The 14,239-nt window shown below is 45.8% G+C and overlaps 1 long non-coding RNA gene across 4 annotated transcripts in view; it reads right to left on the bottom strand.

Moving 5' to 3' along the window:
• Positions 1-170: 170 nt before the first annotated feature.
• Positions 171-14,239, bottom strand: part of LOC122181979 — a 49,765-nt gene continuing 35,696 nt past the window's right edge. Inside the window, exons 8-16 of one of the 4 annotated variants that reach the window (XR_006179650.1) lie at positions 11,796-11,927; positions 9,978-10,112; positions 9,169-9,321; positions 6,445-6,493; positions 4,176-4,338; positions 2,674-2,741; positions 1,978-2,589; positions 911-1,162; positions 171-261 (exon numbers count right to left, since the gene is read on the bottom strand). This is a non-coding gene — a long non-coding RNA (uncharacterized LOC122181979). Of the gene's footprint in view, positions 262-910; positions 1,163-1,977; positions 2,742-4,175; positions 4,339-6,444; positions 6,494-9,168; positions 9,322-9,977; positions 10,113-11,795; positions 11,928-14,239 lie in introns of all 4 variants that reach the window. The other 3 variants (XR_006179649.1, XR_006179652.1, XR_006179651.1) reach the window with 3 other exon arrangements.

Below are 14,239 nucleotides of genomic sequence, written 5' to 3' on the forward strand. Positions count from 1 at the left end.
CGTGCACAGGTGGTGACAGTTGTGGCCAGCACCTGTGACCTGGTGATGCCCCAGTGCATGGCCAAGAGGTAGCTCACCCAGCCCACCCTCGCCATGCCTCACAACCCATCTGCCTCCCCCTCTTTTTGCAGGGGGCTGGTGGTACCTTGCTTGTTTCCAACACTTGCCTGTTCTTCAAGGTTTGCCAGCAAGTTATGAAGTCCTTATGAGCTCAGTCTGCAGCCAGGGATAGTCCAAGTCCAGGGTTGATTCAGACGTGGGCTGGAAATGAGGGAAATTGAGAAAATGGGTGTGTGCTTGTGTAGAAATGAAAAAGCATAATTGCTTCTGCCCCTCCCAATCACTGTCCCATTGCCCTGCCTTGGGTCAGGCCCCAGACGTCTCAGGAATGTCTGGGCTTGCAATGGTCATGGCTCCAGTAAGCCTCCCAGGAGCCCAGCTGAAGAAGGCACGTGCTTCCTCTCAGTGTGCAAAAACACAGACGAGGACAACTTGGAGACCAGAGACAATCATCAAAGGTGATGAAGGGCTAAGAAGCCGTGATTTACAAGAGATGGCTGTGTTTTAGTCTAGGCCAGGACAGCAAGCAGAGGGGCATGATAGCAGCTTTCCAGCATGGAAAAGCTGTCATGGAAGGGCTGCTACAGGGAGCTGGTCGCAGCTGAGACATACTCTGGGTTATGCCACCTCAAAAAGGCACTGAGAGTGAAGGCGTTAGGGAAGACTGGGTCTGGATGAAGAGCAGCTGGGGACACTGTGACAACTTGGTACCCCCAGGCCCTGTCCCTGAATTTGCTTCTCCTTGGTATAAACAAAGTCTTTCCTTCTCATCCTGGGTTACGTCTGCCCTGCACCACCGGAAAGCTGCAAACAGACCCATTCTGTGTGTCCAGCTTTCTGCCTCATTTACCTTCCTGCCCCAGCAACCAGAGGACTGCAGCACTTCAGGGCCAACTTCGGAGGACTTTGCAAACCATTATCTCACGAGGGGTTGTTTTGCTCCATTCCCTTTTAAAAACAGGGAGCACATGTGGCATTCTGTGAGGCAGATGGCTGGCTTGGCGCTCAGGCTGCCTGGACCCATCATCTCCCATGCACACACACATACACGTGCTTTCAGCAGTGCTGGGGATCACGACCTTGCAGATGGTCTGGGCAAACTCTGTGCGGGACAGATAGATGGATGGATGAGGGGAACGCTCCGGGTCATTCCAAGCGTTTGGTATTCCAGGAATCTGGGGGGATAAAGGGCTTCATCTTGGGAGGATTTGTGATGAAATAACTGCAGGAGTTCCAGAGGGGATGTTTCACACCTCAGATGAAAGTCAGCAGTGTGTGGACACTGGAAAAGGCTCCAGAGAGGGCAGAGGAAGGGGTAAAGGTGGTTCTGGGGAGCACTGAGGTCATGGATGGGGGGTTCATTTGCTTTTCTCCTCCCCTCTTCCTTTGCTCTTGAGCTTGGCAACCAGAGAGAGACGCCCAGACCAGATGTCCAAGGCTGCAGGATATGACCCTTGGCTGTGCCGAGCATCATCGTCCTCTCTGCCCCAATCCCCAGGTCCCTGTATCAGGGTCATGGACAGGTTGTCCTGATCTGGCCCAGATTAGCGAGGCTGGGTCCAGAAGGAGAGGTCAGCATGGGATGCAGCTGAGTGGGCTGCTGTCCAGGTGGGTGCAGCTGGGGGAAGTTTGCTTTGCAAAGCTGCTACTTGTCCTGAGGTTATTAAAGGCACGCTTAGTGCATTATCATCTATTTGGGACCATGCTGGTGGGCCAAGCATCACTGCAAAGGCAAGAGGAGGTGCTTTTGCAGCCTTTAATAACATAATTTTAAACACCCCCAGGGTGTATCCACGGCCTAAAGCGGGTAACTTGTATGCATAATCAATGAATATTAAGATGCTATAATTACAAAATAAAGAAGAGAGTTAGGCAAAGCAGATCATGGTAAAAAAAGGGAATAAATAGAAAGCTTACCTGTATCCTGGGCTCACTTACAAAACTCCAGCAGAGCACATCTCCAGGAGAAATCCTTCCCCCCTCGTAGCCAGCTCTTAAATAGGTCTAGGAATTGTCTTCACCTGTGCTCCTCTGGCTGACTCATGGCTCACTTCAGGTGATCAATCAGAGGTTCAGGCCGTGACTGAGCAGCTCCCATACAGTATAAGTACATGGAGAGATTATATGTAATAGTTTCACAGATCACATTGCTTTCTTGTTTGTGTTGCCCTCTCTGTGTTTCGTTCATTGCCTTGTTTTTCTTTTGCTTTCTGTCTGCAGCATCTTGGCTGTAGGGCCAAGACCCCTCATTTTATCCACAGAACAATTAGCCTTTATTTGGTAAGAATTAAGAAACATTGCATATTTTGCTGTTGCTTTTCCAGTAGCTAATATCCCCTGTTTAACTACATTCCTTCTAAAATAAAAGAGTCACAGTGCAGCACAGCGGGTGGCTGGGAGGTAGCATCCATCCCCAGCCTTCGGTAGGGCTGCAGTGATTGGTAACAAAACCAAGGGCCCTCTTCCCATCCTCACTGCCAGGGAAATGAGATTTCAGGAGCTGGCCAGGACCCAGGGCTAAATGCAGCTCTGTAAAAGAGTTGAGAAGCTCCTGTGAATGAAACTCAGGGAAAAAGGCTGCCTCCGAGCCAGTCCTGGCAGAGAGGAACCTACCTCTGAATGGGGCTTTTCCCTCGTGTTTTCCTTCTGGCATCCTTCTAATATGACAGCAATTAAAAGCCCTGAAAAATGGATGGAAACAATTTGGAAGAGGTCTCTATTAGATTTGCTCTCATTAGCACTGCAGGCTATTTTTTCAGCTGCTAATTGACAGCTGCCTTCCATATGCAGCATCAAAAGCCCCAAGACATTACACCAGGGGTAATTTTAACCTGGACTGTCTCTTTGGGAACATTGAGGACCACAAGAAAAGCAACATGGAGCACACCACAGCCAAGGGAATGCCGAATGCTTTGAGAAAGCCATGGGTCCCTCAAAACTTCAAGAGGAACCTTAAAGGAAGGGGTTTCCTAGAGTGGGTTTTTTGCTCTAGGAGATGGAGAACTCCTACAGAAGCATAATTCTAGCAGGAAGGTGAAAATCCACAGAAGTGGGCTGGCCAGCAGAGCCAAAGCCTGGATCTGTAAGAGAGACAGAGATTCCTGGATGGATGTTCAAACCCCAGCATGCCACAGAGCGAGCAAGAGAGCTTGGAAACATGATGCAGAGCTGTGTGCTCGGGATATTTATGCAGCAGCGACCTTGGAAAGGACTGGAAAGCTAACAGCTCTGTATGCCAGGGCGGGCATTTGTTGTTTAAACAAATCATTCATGAGCTGTTGGGTTTCCTTTAGCAAAGCCTTCTTGGCACCAGACCCAGACTTGTTAGGAGAGCTGGCTCCAAGACTTGTATGGAAAGCATAGAAGACGTTCTCAGGTTTTGGCACAGGGGACCTCTTGCCTTGGGTCGAGGATAAAGCCAACACTGTGCCATTGCAGGGTGCCCTGCATCTGGCTGGCATCGCCTTGGATGGAAGCTTTGCTCTGGCTTTTCTTCTAGCTGGAGACTGCCGTGCATTAAGGCTATTTAGCTATTAGATGGAGACGCTATTGCTCTGAAGAAGTCATTCCTTGGGCACAAGGAAACAATGATGGTTTCCCCAAACTGAGGGCAGGGAGTTATCTGAAACACAAATAACCACTACAGGCCACTGTTTCTATTAAAGATAAATATGTGAGAGATCAAGTTCTACAGCTAACTTAGCTAATAGCTGGCTATGCAGCTGACATCTCTACATAAGCTCGCCCCTAAATAACTGAGCTTCAGAGCTGGCCAGGAGTTCCCCATTGAAATAGCTCTTTCGGGTAGACAAAAGCAATTTCTGCAGACTTGGAATTTTTCTGCAGGAAACTGTTTTGGAGGGTTCCATTTTCCCTTGAGAGCAAACAGCAAAAGAGCCCACAATCCTAACAACATTAAATTTCAGTTGGGTTTCCTCGGGATGAAAGCCCTGCAGATTGAAGAGCTTAACCAAGATGTTGAGTCTTCGCCAGCGTACAATGCGTACAGCGTTAACCAGAATCTCTAAAAATGTGGCCTTGCTGCTATCCATAAGCTGTTATCCTGGCTACATTCAGACTCAATTTCCCATGATACTTTCCATATTCCCACTTACCTGGGTGCCATAGGCCATAGACCGATGGCCTGTTGGGACAGATAGCCTTGAGAAGCCTATCCATAGCCTTGAGAAGACCAAGACCCTGTGCGACGGTTGGACTCGATGATCTCTGGAGGTCCCTTCCAACCCCTACAATTCTGTGATTCTGTGATTCTGTGATCTAAATCAGTTGAAGGTTACAACACAGGAATCATATATTGGTTCAGTATAGCTGCCAAGTAGGAAATTACTGTTATTTTAAAAGATACAAGCAACCAGCAACAAGAAGAGGAATCAGAAGATGTTTTTCGAGTACAGATGGTTTCATTTGGTGTTCAGGAGCACAGGATATCATCCCTCCACTGCGTACATGTCCATACGGATCAGTTAAATGGATTTAGGATGTGAGTTCTCTGTCTTCTGGATATCTTGGTGTAAATTCCCATATGGATGCTTTTATCCTGGTACAGAAGTACCTTCCCCTGTACAGATAATCTCATTTGGGGGAATTTAAAATGAGACTCTACTCCTGCCCTGGAATAACCATTCTTCTGGGGGAATCTACCCACACAATCCAACTGGGTTATCTGCCAGCATAAGAAAGAAAAGAGCTTTTGGAACTATGCTATGCTGGGCTGACTCGTACACCACTGAGCATCCCTGGGTGTCCAGCATGGATATGTGGATAAATTCTTCCCAGTATCCAATTTAGCTTCACTTGAGGCTGGATGGGCAGTGGGAGAAGGACTGGGCTCTGGCCCCATCTCCATTGCTTGTGACCTAGGTGGGTCACCACCAGGCTGTTTTCCCATCTGTGAGATGGGGACAACAAAGTGTCATAGCAGAGTTAGCTGGGTTTTTAATAGAGGCCTCTGGCTGAGATGTTGAAACAGCCCAGGGGATTGAGAAGCCCATTTATTCTGTACAATTCAAAGCAGGCAAATGACTCAGATTTCCTTGACACTTTTGAACATTAAAGTTAGAAAAAAGCTTTCTCTAAAGCATTTGTCTTGAGGGAAGCAGCCACTGGAATATGAGTCTTTCTTTTTCCAAGTACAAACGAGAGCAAATTACCAGTGGAGCCAAAATGGGGTGGGTTTTTTTTTTTTTCCTGGTTTGACTTTTACATTGAAACACATCAGATACAGATCTGAACATCAACTGCTCTGCATGCAATATTTGTGGTAGGAAAGCAGCCGATGCAATGGTCAGAAGGAAACATTTTGACTATATGGGATGGAAATGTTTCCATAATTTCCTGTTGAAACTGTAAGTGAAATCGATACATTTTCCCAAAATGTTTGGATTTCATTAAATTGCCATTGTTGGCCAGCTCCAATAGCAGCAACAGTGTGGGTTTGGTTTAAACAGCCAATCAGACAGAAAAAATTTTCTCCAGCATTGCCACATATTACTTCCTAGGCTTGGTAAGGAAGGGAGTGAAAGACAAGACACAAGAAGGCCTGTCCTAGGCTGGGGAGCAGGGGAAAGCTGCAGGAAGGCACCTTGCAATAGGGCCAGGGATTGGGATGCTCCAGTGCAGGTTGGTAATTAATTGCGCCATTCTAATTCAGGACAGCTGAAATACAGAGGCAACAGAGGGCATTTAATGGGCAGTAGCAAAGCACTGTGAAAAGGGAGACTGCGGAGTGAGGAAGAAGATAAAAACGAAGCAGAAGGAATGCTAACATTTCTTGGCTTTTTATCCATATGCCGAAAATATTTGATCCCACACAGGGGCAGAGAACTGAACTGTATAAACTCTTCCTTTGCTTCCAGCCCTGTTTTTAAAGGCAAAATGGATACATCTTGTTTTCATTCTGACTTTTACAAAATCTGATGTGGTTCTACGACTTCATTAAAAAGACATTTGGAAACAAACAAACGCAAGGCTTGACCAAAATCTTTATAAGCTAATTTCTCTCCTGGAAAGATTTCATTTTGACAAAGGGGAGTTTACCAAAGGGGAAAAAATAAATCACTCCCTTGGAAAGCGTTCAAGCTGCTCTTGTTTTCCTCTGCTTGTTGTTTACTGCACGCTCAGACATAGCAGCAACACCAAGGCTGTGCTTTTAAATCAGTGCCAAGTTGACCCCTTATCCCACCTATAGACCTTGTGGCTGTGAAGACAGACTTTAACCCAGGGTTGGCGTTGGCTGAGTGCAGAAACACTTCACCCAAGTCTTCATGTGTTATTACTTCCTAATCAAATGTCCACGGCCACATAGAATCCACAATAAACCTTTCCCTCCAGCCAGAATGGGTGATGGTGATAATTAGTTCTCACCTGAGATAATTGTTCTTCTACAGGCCGTTGGTCTGATGTATTGGAAACCCTAAAAAACAGAGAGTGAAAAGGAGACCAAGAGCTCCACTTGCTGATGTGAGAGAAGCCAAGTTGGGATGGATCACTTTCACTTGAATGCAACGTTTTTAAAAGGAATTTGTGAGAGATACGCAGAGGGAAATTCCTAACAGCATAAAAGGGAAGAAGGGATGGCTCATAAAAGAGCGATTCCCTCTGTTTTTTTTGGCAGCCCAGCCAAGCTCCCCAAATGCAAGGTTGTAAAAGGACTCCACGCAGTGCAGAAGACAATAACAAGCAGGTGTTATGGAAAATGACCCTTCCCTGAGCAGATTTATTCCTGCCATCTCTTAAATCTGTTTCCAAGGAGCAGATGCAGCCTTAACCTCGAGTCCAACAAACATGTACAGGTGCTGTGTTTTGTGGCGGATCTCGTGTCCCTCTGCCAGCTCAGTGCCAACAGGTGTCACGCCATGGACACCTTCCCACCACCCCTGAGCTGAGCTCCTCACCACCTGGGGCATCCAGCCACCAGGCACAAGAATATATAGCACAAGAGTATAGAAGTCAGTAGCTACCACCAAAAATAACGATGGGATGAGCATGAGTTCCCCAGGTGTCATAAGTACCTCGCAGCCTACAAGGGTCTCAATCATTCCATTCAATAGGGGCTCTTATCAGCTCCAAAAATCAGAAAGCATATTTCTCTGCTCTGCCATTGCAAGTGTAAACATGCTGAGATTTCTCCTATAAAGAAGCAGCCAGCCTTGCATAGAGGCTGGTTTTGAAACTAGCTCTTAATTTGCCTGCAGGCCACTCAGGCACATCTTCAACCCAATACGAATAAGAAACATACAAAACAGACAAACAAACAAAAAAAAAGCAACCCAAAATATGGTGGTGGGGAATATCCTGTCCTTGCACTGTGCAAAACTCGGTTATATTAGGCCATACTAATGAATGGAAATCTTCATAATCTGGTTCGTTTTTCCTTATGTCTGAGTTCCATGTTTTCAAACAAAATGTAGCTTCAATTGGAACCAAGAAAGGCAAAGACCAGCCAAAATTAGCAACTTCGGCTTGGATTTGTGCTGCTATTTTCCAATAGTCTCTCCTCAAAACCACAAATTAGCGCTGTGTAACTTGAAAACAGACTTTGCAGATGGGATCCTGATGGTGGGGATTTTCATGCAGGCTGAGTCCTGCAACAGAGCAACATTTTGGAGGCTGGTTTTACACCTCTCCTTCCCTCTTGCCCAATTCCAGGCCTCCCCAGTTTTCGCTTCCAGGTTTTCTTGTCCTCCATCCTGGTTTTGCCAATGGCAATAACCTGCAACAGAGGGCGAAACCCTCCTCAAAGCTGAATGCTTCACTTCTCAGCTTTCTAGGATGGATTTCCAACCACTTCCTACTCAGCCTGGGCTGCTGATTGTTTTCCTGCAGCCTGTGGGGATTCCTTGTTCACGTGCAACATGTCTCCTTCTACAGCTGAGCAGTGGAAATAAAATAATAACCCGAAAACACAACCCAAACCCAACCACAAAACGCTTCTTGGAGACTTTTGCTGACCAGAGCATCTCCTCAAGGTGGAATGAGGAAACGCAGAGAGGCTCCTGGTGGCACCTCCCCAGTTTCTCTGCAATCAAGAATTTAAACATTTGTTATCTCCCACGCTTGGTGGTTCTGGTTCAGGTTCAGCTGTGAGCCAAGTTCAACTTCTGCTGATGGGGAAAACCCTGCGGTGCAGGCCTGTGCTTGCTTTGACTTGTTGCACTCATGTTGCTTTTTGCATAGGCAGGAAATCAAGCACGAAGGTGCTCAGCCCCTCGGCATCAGTCTCTTTTCCAGCAAACAGCCCTAATCCTCTCTGCTTGACACAGTTTGAATCTGTTTGACACAGCTGCTAAGATTGCACTCAAGTCACATTTAAGCGTGTGCTTAAACACTGCAGCATATTTAATGTTTGCACAAAGGTGTTGTGCAAGAGCTACTCACTCCAGGTCCCATCATTCTTAAGGATTTATGTGCTGACAGAGGTTAAATAGATGGAAAAGAAACCACTGGGCCATTGAATCTAGAATAAAGCAATGATAGCACCTATAAATTAGGGCAGTAAAGGATTTGGACAGAAACAGCAATGTTAATTGCTACAAGCTTGGCTAAAACACCCAGATGTAATGAGGGGTTTTTTTTCTTTTTCTTCTTCTTCTTAAAAACAACCAATTTCTGACATTCTGAACTTGCTTTTTGCTGAAAGGGGTAAGAACCATTTAGGGCTTTAAAGCAACGAGATGGTTTCATAATGACTAATGTTTGGAAAACATGGAAAATTTTGTTCAAATAAACCAAAAGGCTGCAGTAAGCCTTCAAACAAAGTCGAAATTAATCTGTCAGAAATGTTCTCTTTGGCTCCAAGAACTCGCGGAAATGAGGAAATTTAGAGTTTGGAACAAAAAGCTGAATTATTAGCCCAGGTAAGTGGTTAATGAGTGCTAAATATACATGTCAAGGAAAGATATACAAACTGAAAGTGGCACTTCTCAGAGATTATGTAGGGAGGGAATAACGATAAATTAAACCCATCAAGCTGCCCCTTGGCATAGCCCAGCATCATTAGAGGCAGCAAGCTGCAGTCTTGCTCCCATGGCTTTGCCCATTCCTCCCATTCTCATCTCCCTGCGCCCACAGCTGCCCATTGAATCTTACCTTCAGGGCTGAGGCCCGCAGGCAGTGGCCTTTCTGCTCCTATTTGTGTGTTTTTACAGGGGTGAGGGATGGGTTGGAAGCACATATTGCCTTCTGCTGCTGGCTCGGATATCCCAGCTGCCACTGCATGGGCTCCACTGAACTGTGATTTATCTGCAGAGGAGTATGGGGGGATGCCCCAGTCACACTGTTTAAACCAGAGCTGCCAACCAGGCTCTCCTTTCAGCTCCCTGTGCCCCTGAGACTAAACAGGTTTGGGCTTAGCTGAAAGGCATTGCCCGTGCCAGGGGATTTGTCATCATCTCTTGAGCCTAGGAAATGCAGGACCCCAGCACAGGCACAGCTCCCGCTCGAAGGGGCTGAAGAACCTCAGGCGTTGTTTATTTTGGATGTTGGGAAATGGTAATAAATAAGGCCAAAAAGCAGCACGTGTGAGCACTGAGTCAGCTTTGGATACCAGCAAAAGAGATGATCTCAGAGTGGATGGGACCTCACTAGGGCGGCGGGGCAGGACGTCACATCAGCCTCTAGGGAACATCTAACCCCAGACACAGAGCTTTGTGCTGGGCTCTGGTACCTGATTTCATCCTGCTGCTGTCCTGTCCCTAAAGGAGCATTTTTACTCCATTTGGTTTTCAGTCATCTGACAAATGTGGTGAAAGCTGCCTTCCCTGGGAGCAATTTCCAAGCCGGACAGGGTGCCCTCAGGCTTTTAACTTCTCCTTCCAGCCCTCCAGATTCTATTCACAGAATAGCTCAGGTTGGAAGGGACCTCAAAGATCATCCAGTTCCAAAACCCTAGCCCTTACCTTTGGGCACCTTTTGGCATTGCCTCCTGCAAAGCACTGCCCATGGGTGTCTTCCAAGCTGATGGCTGTTTCTTGGGCAATCCAGAAAATATCCCTCAGTGTGTCCCGATACAGACTGCCTGCAGCTGCTCTGCTCTGCAAAGAGATGGGAAGCGTGAGAAAACCTGAGCTCTGGACTCAGGTTTCACAGAGCTGGGAGTGAGAGGGCCACGAGAGGGTGGGGAAAAGCCACCCAGTTCTTTAGATATTCATGAAAAAGGGGATGGAAGGAGGGATGCTTTACAGACTGTACTGGGAGGGACTGAATGCCCCAGCTCCAGGAGCACAGTTGTAATAGGGGCATGAAGTTAAAGGAAGGGATTTGAGGGATTTGCTCCTGTTTTATATTTATCCCTCCTTCCCTACACTACCACTGCCTATGGGGACAGGGATGAGGTTGGGTTGCTGCAGTGTGTGCACATGGGACAATCTCACAGCAGCATCACGATGCCATCCTATGGCTGTGGTGTGCTTCGGATGTCACCTGGTGCCAGGCACAGGGCAAGAGATACGATCCAAGCCAACCTCATGCTTCTGCCATCTATCCTTTTTTTCCCCCATCAAACAGGATTTTGTGATTATTATAGTTTTCTGCTAGGGTGAGAGTCTTTAGCAGAGCAATTGGATGCGTTTAGTGTTTAAAAACAAGAGCTGTGAGCCTGCACTTCTAATTTATAGACAGGATTTTACCAGTTGGATGAGCTTGTGTTGTTCTCCTATCCCCTCCAGGCTGAGGACCCCAGAGTCAGCCTCTGTGTGAGCTGCAGCTGAGCAGATGTGAGCAACTCACATTTTAGGAGAGGGGGAAGAAGCATCCTGATAGTTACAGAAGACAAGGGGTGGAGGATGCCATTGCAAACAATGTGTTGTTTTTTAGAAGGGGCTGACCAGGATTCGCTTGGAGGCCAAAATCCCTTTAATCACTAAGCTGCATTTTCTTCTCCTGCTTTATTTCTTGTTGCATGACAATGTGCTCAAGTGAAAAAAGCTATGGGCAGACCATGATAAACTGAGTCTCCTCCGTCTTTCTTCCAAATCCTCAAGAGGTATTATTTCATCCTCCACATGATACAGAAATAATATTTACCTCTGCTGCAGCCAAAATACAGCATCCACAGTGCAGTGCATGAGTGCACGTCTGTCACACATCTGGATGCCTGGGATGATGTAGAAGGGTGCAAATGCAGCCCTGTAACGTGAATCTAGCAGGAATGGCTGGCCACCACCCAAGGAAAATGGCCAACCCGTCAGTGCGGAGCAAAGGAGGCGGTCAGCCCTCATCCCATGCGCTCACACCGTGCCTGCCAAAGCAAACTGCCTGCCCCGACCCTCCCTGAGATTCTCAGCACATCCACGGTTCTGTAAGCACACCACGGAGATCCTTGAGTTATCTCAAAACACAAATAAAACCAGTGTGAAGGGAAGGCCTTAAGACGGAGTGGTTCTGTGCCGAGCGTTTCCCATCTCCTCCTCACACGGCTTCTTTCCCAGGGTCTGAGAACAAACGCCATGGACCCACCTCCTCCTAATGCCTTCCACATAGAGATACATGGCTGCACAAGACCATGGTCCCATCACCACTCAGTTCTGCCTATTTCCCTCAGTTCTCTCAAGTAAACATAATCCTGGAGCATAGAATTAGACAGCAAAGGCATCTCTAGAGAGACAAGAGATAAACACAGGTATTGCTAGAGATTTTCCATTTTTTACCACCTAAATTTCTCATTTTTTCTTTGAGAGCATGGGATTTTCTCTTCACTGCTTATAGACTTCACTTACAGAGGTCTTTTCATCTGGTAGAGAGGCAGGCAACAAAATCCGAGCCAGTCTGTTGGGAGGGAATTATGCAGCAAGTCGATGTGATGGAGCTCTCTTATTACCCAGAATGGTTATTTCAGCCTTGTTTGCAGCCTGAAAAAGAAAAAAAAAAATGAAAAAAAATTAAAACAATGTGATAAATTTGGTCTGAGTGTTTGGATAGTTTGTCAGATTAGTAACTCACTCTGGACACATCACTGGAAGTGCTCCTACCATTTTGATTAAGCGATTTCTGTAGCCCGTAATTTTCTTCCATCAGTGTAAAAATTATTGTGCTTAAGAGATGTTTGGAAAAAGGAGGAAAGCCAACAAAATGAGATATCAGGCTGAGGACAGCTAAGCTCAGGTGACAGTTCTTTGAGATGTCCATAACCTGTCCTGGTGGATACTAAACCACCTTGCCCGTGCCTGGTTGTGTTGAAACGAGGCCAACGATTGCTTTGATTTTAGCAAGAAGCAATGGTTAACTCCATTAACTCCAGCTCTTGACAAAAAAAGACAAAATCTGGTTCCCACGTGTCTCTTATTTTTAACATGATGATGCCTTCGGTATGGCGTATCTTCACATCACGCGAGATGATTAATTCAAATTGGCTCAGATGGGAACAGTCCATGAATGCTATGAGCTAGATGGAAGAAAAAGCAAAAAGGCAACCAACAGAGTACGTTGTTGGCAGAGCTGTGGATTCCATAGAGAGGTCAGAGTTAGGTCTATATATATATATATTTTTTTTGGTCATGTCTTTATTAATGACATGAAAACGGAACAGGATACAGTAGTAAAACAAGGAGAGGGGGAAAAAATGGCTAGTGCAAGCAATAGCAGAAAAATAGTATTTCTATGAGGTTACCTCTTAGATGACACCTGAAGAAGCATGTCCCTTTTTGGGCACCCAACTCCATAATTGGGAAGGAGCTCACAGAAGAACAACAGCAATGGTGGAGATGGAGGTGTTGAACTTGGCTCAAGGAAAGATTGGCTGGAGCAACAGGCTGTAAGTGCTTAAAGAAAACAAACACTCTGGGAGAAACCCTGACCTTGTCACAGCTGACGTTGAGACTTCCATTGACTTCAGCGTAGCCAGGATTTCACACCAAAGAGGAAGAGGAATTATTTGGCGGCAGGTAAGGCTACATGCAAGGGATACAAATAGAGGAGGCGAAACAGGAGTTTGCTATCAAAGGAAAACAGGGCAATAGATTTCAATTTTGTTTAAAGACAGCAAAAACAGGGTGCCAGCAAAATGTTGCAGAAAGAACCAACCGCAGTTTTGTAATCCTTTAAATTAGAACAAGGTTAAGTAAAACTAGTGTTACATATTCAGCTCCGAAGAGTGAGGAAAATTGAATGCTAACAAAAGCAATATTACACCCCCTGCAGCCAAACTCCCAACTGTAGCAGGAGGCAGCGTCTCCCCAGTTTAGACACAGATGGTTTTATATGAGAAATGTAAATAAGACGTTACCATCTGGGTAATAAAACACACATCTAAGCTGGATTTGATGGCACGTCCCCAGATGTAAACATTTAAAAATACTTTTTTTTTTTTAATGCTTTAAGACTTTCATCCAAAATGGCCAAGAAGGAAGAATTCTCACTGACATCAAAGTGTTGAACAGAACTGCAAAATGTCTTCTCTCTCTGTCTATCCTATAAATTATGAAGTTGTATTGAATCTCAATGCTGTCTGTGCAGCAATGTAACCAGGTTTTACTGCCAGAACGTACAATACGCTGCTCACGAACTGATGAAATCTAGAGGCTATTGGAAAACTTGTCTTCTGAAAATGTAAGGCAAAAGGCAAGCTACTTTCAGTCAGTGGTAACTTTGTTGAGATGCTCCACTTTGGAAATGAAATCCGTTTATGCATTTGAGTCAAAATTGTCAACTATTTGTTTGGTATACAGAGAGAAACACATTTTGAGGGGAATAGAAACATTGAGGTCTTCAAGAGACATTTCTTCTCGCGACTAGATGCCAAAAAGAAAGACAGCATGCTGGGAATGCTGTCAATTTGCAGGCCTGTTGGAGTCATCTTGTTTAATCCTCCACATAGAAGATACTACACATCTATCTGAATGTCCAGGAGCTTGAGGATGAATGCCTTGATGGAGGCAACTAGCTTTGCCTGCACATTAAGCAATGACAGGAAACCACAGCCTCGGACGCCAACCACACCAGCATGCAAACTGTCAGAGCCTGTTGCCAATTTTTATCTTTAGAAAGGGGTTGAGTTAGCAGGAAGATTGCCAGCATGAAAAAGAAGGCAAGATAGCATCACTCATAGTCCGCATGCACACACAAGGAGGAAACACCATTCAGCAACAATATAAAGAGCTTGCCAATTCCATGTGAGATAAGCAGCTTAAGCTATCCTCTTGCATGTGTGTTTTGGAAGCAGCTT

This window comes from Lagopus leucura, unplaced genomic scaffold (genome assembly GCF_019238085.1).
Source record: "Lagopus leucura isolate 7727_CA_CO unplaced genomic scaffold, USGS_WTPT01 Super-Scaffold_100012, whole genome shotgun sequence".
Classification (NCBI taxonomy): Eukaryota; Metazoa; Chordata; class Aves; order Galliformes; family Phasianidae; genus Lagopus; species Lagopus leucura.